The following is a 7500-nucleotide window of genomic DNA, read 5'->3' as shown; positions in this document are numbered from 1 at the left end:
ATAATAATAATAATAATAATAATGAATTAGACATTTCCCCGGGTAGCTAAATTAGATTAGGACAGGTCAGGAGACCACCGCCCCCCCCCCCCCCCCCCAGAAAAAAAAATGTATACATTAAGTTTCTCGTAAAAAGAAAAAAAACTTGCGAATGACGTCATCAATGAATAATTTGAAAAAGTTTAATGCTGACTGTAGTCAGTCTTCATGCGAAAAGATATAAAAGCTGTATTGGGAATAAGCTTTTTAAAGGGCTGCATATCGCAAAAATTTAAGATTTTTGTACGAATCAATTGCCATAAGAGTTAATCATTTCCGCTTTTATCGAGTAAATGGAAATTTCTGGCGTCTAGAGTAACTGGATACTTATTTATGGGGTCTGTTATGTGTCTCAATTTCATCGAATATATAATTGCTAATCTTTCTATATATTTTCCTATTTTTTCCTGTCCATCTTCTCTGGCTTTTATGAAGTTTTGAGTGACGTAAAAATTCTCATCAACAATAAAAAAAGAAAATGACTCAGATAGGCCTATTAGAATACCATCACGGACTCCCTTATCTCCCGAGAAACTTTCAAGAAACTATCTCTGACATTGACAAATTGGCCGAGATCAATTGGAATAGATCCCTGAAGTGTTAAGAAAGTCAGGCAGCGGAAAAGAGGCGTCTCATTTTTCACTTCATTTTGGGTGATACGTTCGAAGATATCAGACTTCGGAGTTGGGTAACAAAAATCCATTTTTTCATTGGTGTTTCTCTCGGGGCTTTGACGCCTTGATAGGTTAATAGAAGTTTATTCTTCCTTAGACGTTAAGAGAAGAGGAGGTTTCGTAATCTGCTATTATTATTATTATTATCATCACTAGCCAAGCTAAATATCTAGTTGGAAAAGCAAGATGCTATAAGCCCAAAGGCTCCAACAGGGAAAAATAGCCCAGTGAGGAAATGAAAAAAGGAAATATATAAATGATGAGAATAAATTAATAAATCATTCTACAAACAGCAACAACGTCCATCTGTAGTTGGCCAGGACTAATAGTCATCTGTATTTGACGAGGACTAATAGTCATCTGTATTTGGTCAGGACTAATAGCCATCCATATTTGGCCAGGAGTAATAGCCATCTATATTGGGCCAGGACTAATAGCCATCCATATTTGGCCAGGACTAATAGCCATCCATATTTGGCCAGGACTAATAGCCATTTATATTGGGCCAGGATTAATAGCCATCTGTATTTGTCCAGTTCTAATAGCCATCTGTATTTAGGCAGGACTTAAAGCCATCTGTATTTGGCCAGGACTAATAGCCATCTGTATTTGACCAGGACTAATAGCCATCTGTATTTGGCCAGGATTAATAGCTATCTGTATTTGTCCAGGACTAATGACTATCTGTATTTAACAAGGACTAAAAGCCATCTATAATTGGCCAGGACTAATAGCCAGCTGTATTTGGCCAAGACTAAGAGCCATCCCTATTTGGCCAGGAGTAATAGCCATCTAATTTTGGCTAAGATTAATAGCCATCTATTTTTGGCCAGAACTAGTAGCCATCTATTTTTGGACAGGACTAATAGCCATCTATTTTTGGCCAGGACTAATAGCAATTTGTATTTGGCCAGGACTAATAGCCATCCTTGTTTGTCCAGGACTAATAGCCATCTACATTTGGCCAGGACTAATAGCATCTGTATTTGCCAGGACTAATGGCCATCGGAGTTGCTTAGCAAAAATTCTTTTTTTTTTTTATTGGTGGCTTTGTTACCTTGATTGTTACCTTGATTGTTACCCTGATTGTTTGATAAAAAATCTTATTTTTCCTTAGTTCTTAGGAGGAAAACAGGTCTATTTTTGTTAAATCTGTCACGTAATACGTTGGATGGGAGTTCTAGCCACGCTCAAGCCCGATAGTTTGTGATAGTGTCTGCAATCTAACCATCCATGTCAGTTATGATGGTGCTTTTTGGAGGGAGCCAAAAGAAAATATCTTATGAGCATTAGAATTGCAAACATGTTTCATAAACTTTGATTAAGTAAACCTACCTTGCTTTAATAGCGACTGTCATTGTGGGTTTGCGAACTTCAAGTTCAAGCTTCAACACTGCTTCTTGTATTTTGAATAATAGTTCAAATAATTTCTTAATATAAACATTGAGACCTTAGAAATTCAGAGGTTACAAGGCTGAAGGGAAGATTCAGAAATATCAAAGGTTACAAGGCTGAAGGGAAGATTCAGGAATTTCAAAGGTTACAAGGCTGAAGGGAAGATTCAGAAATATAAAAGGTTACAAGGCTGAAGGGAAGATTCAGGAATTTCAAAGGTTACAAGGCTGAAGGGAAGATTCAGGAATTTCAAAGGTTACAAGGCTGAAGGGGAAGATTCAGAAATTTCAAAGGTTACAAGGCTGAAGGGAAGATTCAGAAATTTCAAAGTCCAGAGGCTTGAAGTTTGACAGAAAGAAACTATGAAACTTCGATTTTTTTCTTTTCAGAATTTTAGAGCCGTAATTTTGGAAATGCAATATTATTATTATTATTATTATTATTATTATTATTATTATTATTACTTTCTAAGCTAAAACCCTAGTTGGAAAAACAGGATGCTGTGGGCCCAGGGGCCCCAATAGGGAAAATAGCCCAGTGAGAAAAGGAAACAAGGAAAAATAAAATAATTTAGGTACAGTAACAACATTAAAATAAATATTTCCTATATAAACTGTAACAAGACAAGAGGAAGAGAGATTAGATGGAATAGTGTGCCCGAGTGTACCCTCAAGCAAGAGAGACCTTGATACAGTTAAAAATTATATAAATCTAGTGGATTTTAGTCATAAGGTTAGTAACTACACTGATGAAAAGAAAATTCAATAATAGATATTAGTAAATATTAAACATTTTATGAAGTTGAAAGTCACAAATCTAGAAAAGGTAACAAAAAAGAAAATAAAAAAAAAAATTAAAGACATCTAAGGCTAATCCATCTGGCGGAAGAAATGGCGAAGCATTTTGTCAGTGGGAAAGCAGCTCTCAGACTTTCCTGAAACGTCACAACAGAAAAAAAGGAAATCGTTGGAACTTAATGGACTGCGACAGAAGGAAGGTCAACATTTCGGGAAAGGTCGTAAAGAGGAAAGTCAGATTCTGGAGAGAGCTACGACAGACGTGTTTCGACTCTGGGAGATTTTAAGGTTTTTAAACGATTGCTTCTTCAAGGCAAGGAAAGGTTTATAGAGGATTACCTTTCTTTACTTGTATTAAACGATATATTTTTCCTTTCTTCCTTTCCTCGCTGGGCTATTTTCCCTGTTGGAGCCCTTGGGCTTATAGCATCCTGCTTTTCCAACTAGGGTTGTAACTTAGCATTTAATAATAATAACATGCTTTGCCTAAACGAAAAGTTTTGTATACAGAATGTAATGTATAAGTTCATAGATACTTATAGTCAGGAAGTCTACACAAGTAACACAACTACTTGAATAATGCTACTGTATTAAGTTAGGTCTGAGAATGTTTACTATTTAGTTTCATACATACTGCATCTCTCTCTCTCTCTCTCCTCTCTCTCTCTCTCTCTCTCTCTCTCTCTCTCTCTCTCACACACACACACACAAAATCCGGGATAAGTTCCCTCTGTATGAGCGTTCAACAATATTAGCCTATATACTAATAACTAAACTCATCAGTAATTTATCTCTCTCTCTCTCTCTCTCTCTCTCTCTCTCTCTCTCTCTCTCTCTCTCTCTCTCTCTCTCTCTCTCTCTCTCTCTTTACAGATAAGACTGGATCCTTATGGCAAGATTAATAATTTAGAAAAGAAACAGATATTTGAATGCTAAGTTGTTGAAGTATATCTAAGAATGATTAATATTTCTGAGTTTCATACGTAACGCCTCTCTCTCTCTCTCTCTCTCTCTCTCTCTCTCTCTCTCTCTCTCTCTCTCTCTCTCTCTCTAACATTGAAATAGACTTATTTGTGATATGAATATGCAAAATTCATTTCTGTTATGCAAATAGTAGTTTCCTTGTACCCCAATTTTATATGCATCAGTTCAATCTTACAACACGCTACAGTTTGGGAATATACAACGGAATCTAAAAAGAATTATTTGCATATAAATAGTTTTTCACCAAGTTTTAATAATAATAATAATAATAATAATAATAATAATAATAATAATAATAATAATAATAATAATAATAATAATAATAATAATAAGGCTTTAAAGCCACTTAAACAGTACTTTCATCCCATACAACAGGTACAAATTATAACTCGAAAAAAGATCCGTAAAAAAAAAAGAAAAAAAAAAAACATATTCCAGTCATTTTCAATCGATTGCTTCCCAAGAAACAACACTTTGTATTATGTTTTGTGTAATAAATCATTTATTTTTACGGGTTTTTATCTTAGATGCCGTAAAATATTAGTTTTATACTTTTTTTATATTGTAAATTAGTTAGATAGAACTCTCCTTACAACAGGTACAGGTGTTATGATGATAATAATAATAATAATAATAATAATAATAATAATAATAATAATAATAATAATAATAAGATAATAGTAATAATGATAATAATAATAATAATAATAATAATAATAATAATTGAAAATAATAATAATAATAATAATAATAATAATAATAATAATTGTTGTTATATTGAGTCTGGGTAACCAATCCATCTTATGATAAATATTTTTATCAAGATTCTACTGAAATATATTGATAAAAATGCTCATGGTGACTGCTGTACCCTTTATGCGTGTTCTACTATATATATATGTATACTGTATTAACTGCTGTACCCTATATATGTGTTCTACTGTATGTAAAACATACTATAATAAAATGAAGATATTAGTATCGTTTGTTTTTTAGCAAAAAAAAAAAATGTAAAAAACTGTTATTCAAAAAGAAAATAGTTTCCAAAGGGAAAATTATATTTTGTTTATCTTTTACTGCCAAGTTTGGTGTCTAAAATAAAATTGAAATATATTTTTTCCCGGAAAATTTTACCATTAATAAGTTTAACCCAAATCTGAATTGAAAAGCAAAAGTGTTTGGTTTTCAACACGCATGGAAAAAAAAAAAAAAATATATATATATATATATATATATATATATATATATACATATATATATATAATATATATATATATATATATATATATATATTAAAAATGGAATTGTTTTCTGGAAAATGATTTTCTCTCAAAGCATTGTGGATTTGATCATGAATTATAATGAAATTTTCATGCAATTCTACCCTCGTGTATAATTTTCAGAATTCACTCATCATTTTTTTTTTTTTTTGCATTTAGCTATTTTCTAATTATTTGTGCTCATCTGTATCATTATCATAATAAGATATTGTAAAAACCTATAATGAAATACTTGATTACATCTTTCCTTACAGAATAATAATAATAATAATAATAATAATAATAATAATAATAATAATAATAATAATAATAATAATAATAATAATAATGATAATACTAGTAGTAATAATAATAATAATAATAATAATAATAATAATAATAATGATAATAGTGATATTAATCATTTTAATAATAATATTAATAATATTAATAATGATATTAATAATATTGATAATATTAATGATAATATTAAAAATATTAATGATATAATTAATAATAATAACAATAACAATAACAAATGATAATATTAAAAATATTAATAATGAAATTAATAACAAAAACAAAACAATAACTACAATGATAATAATATACGACAGGGAAAGAGATTTATCTTACCCCCATAAATATCCCAAGTTTATCGTCACAAACAGGAAGAAATAGAGATACAAAATACATCCACTTGCAAATTTCCCCCCGGGTGCTTTTCCCTGATGCGAATGTTATATCTGGTTCGCGAAAATTTATTTCTCAAATAAAACGTTTAACGGCTATATTACACCCTTCAGTGATATTATTATTATTATTATTATTATTATTATTATTATTATTATCATTATTATTATTAGCCAAGCTACAACCCTAGTTGGAAAAGCAAGATGCTAGAAGCCCAAGGGCTCCAATAGGGAAAAATAGCCCAGTGAGGAAAGGAAATTAAGGAAATAAATAAATGATGAGAATAAATTAACAACATATCATTCTGAAAACAGTAACAACGTCAAAACAGATTTGCCCTATATAAACTATTAACGACGTCAAAAACAGATATGTCATATATAAACTATAAAAAGACTCATGTCAGCCTGGTCAACATAAAAACATTTGCTCCAACTTTGAACTTTTGAAGTTCTACTGATTCAACTATCCGATTAGGAAGATCATTCCACAACTTGGTAACAGTTGGAATAAAACTTCTAGAATACTGTGTAATTACCTCCACCAACGAAATTGGAAGGAGGTTATGTTTTACCCCCTGTTTGTTTGTGTTTCTTTGTATGTGTTTTTGTTTGTGAACAGATTCCTGGCCACAATTTTAATCGTAGAGTAATGAAACCTACAGGGATTGACTGCTATGTAAAAAGCTGAAAATGGTTAAATTTTGGAAGGTCAGAGTCAAAGGTCAAGGTCACGGTCCAGCAAAATGTCCAATTCATGTAATCAGTCATAGGTTTGGACATCGTTGTCACAGAGACTTCAAACTTGGTACATATTTGAGTATATGAAAATCCACGCCAATTAATACATGTTAAAGTCAAAGGTTCAGGTCAAGGTCGAACAAAAGGTCGAGAAATATGCCATCGCGGTGGAGGTCTGTGCTTTACTGAGCTTGGGCACTGGTCTTATGTAATATGGCTAGTCTCCAGTCTAGGGCATTGTCCTGCCTGATAGGGTAATGTCACTGTCTCTTACCTCTGCCATTATAAGCGGCCTTTAAACCTTTATTGGTTGAATATCTTTCAGCATAGATAGAATTATTAGGAAATTTAACATTTCTATAGAAATCATTGCATATCCACATAGTATAATTTATATTGATAATTTCTTCAAAACGGTAGTCTTTAAGAGGGAAATTTTATGTGATTCCTATTTGCTCTGTATAAAAAACTCGGTCTTCATTTTACTTACGAATTCAGATGTTCAAATGTAGTCGATGGAACTCCATCTGTCAGAGCCTGTGAGCTGCATATGCAATGCTGTATCCACATCATTTGCCTTCACATAAAAGAGACACAAGTTTACATTACAATGTCATGCAGCCAAAGGAAAATATTGTGTTGACTTAAGTGCCACGCGCGCATCTGTATTTGCAACATTTCCGACAACGGGTGCACTGTTAAAGATTTGTAATAAAAATGGTAAATGCCTGGCAACCTTTATTCCAGGATTTTTATCCTTTTAAAAATCATATATATTGAGGTAAATGAGTGATATTACGGTCACAAACTCGTAAAATATATGAACAAAGTAAGTTAAAATTAAAGTCGCCTGTATTTTACTGATATACGGAAGAGAACAGTATATTTTTACGGAGAATTTCCGATTAAAATTACGGTT

The sequence above is a fragment of the Palaemon carinicauda genome, chromosome 13 (genome assembly GCF_036898095.1).
Source record: "Palaemon carinicauda isolate YSFRI2023 chromosome 13, ASM3689809v2, whole genome shotgun sequence".
Classification (NCBI taxonomy): domain Eukaryota; kingdom Metazoa; phylum Arthropoda; class Malacostraca; order Decapoda; family Palaemonidae; genus Palaemon; species Palaemon carinicauda.
This window is presented reverse-complemented; position numbering follows the sequence as displayed.